A 439-nucleotide genomic window follows, 5' to 3' on the forward strand; every position below is an offset into this window, starting at 1 on the left:
GCCCCCCAGCACTGCCAGCCGACCCAGCCTGCTCTTCCCCCCCCCCCCACCCTCCTCTTCCAGCCCCAGAGGCACAGGAGGTGTCCCTAAGGATCTCACAAGCTAGGCGACCAGACCAGAAAGTCTTTAAAACAGCACGAGAATAAAGGGAATTAGCACATCTTTATCTCCCAGGAGTGGAAAGACTCTGTGCGAAGCACATCTTTTTATCTGGCGCTATGTGACAAGACCACTACAGATCAAAGGATGGATAGAGAGAGGGACACTCACTTCAGCCGGGCTGCACTGCTCAGGGCTGAGGGTGTAACACCACCGCTAAGCGGAGACCTGGGGTCTCCTGGCTCGGGTCAGAGCCTGCCCCAGACCAGACGGGTGGGGTGGGCAATAAGGGACTTTTCACCCCCTCCTCTGAGGGCACGGCGGCTCCTCTCCCGACAGT

The sequence above is a fragment of the Phaethon lepturus genome, unplaced genomic scaffold (genome assembly GCF_000687285.1).
Source record: "Phaethon lepturus isolate BGI_N335 unplaced genomic scaffold, ASM68728v1 scaffold30484, whole genome shotgun sequence".
In the NCBI taxonomy this organism is placed as follows: Eukaryota; Metazoa; Chordata; class Aves; order Phaethontiformes; family Phaethontidae; genus Phaethon; species Phaethon lepturus.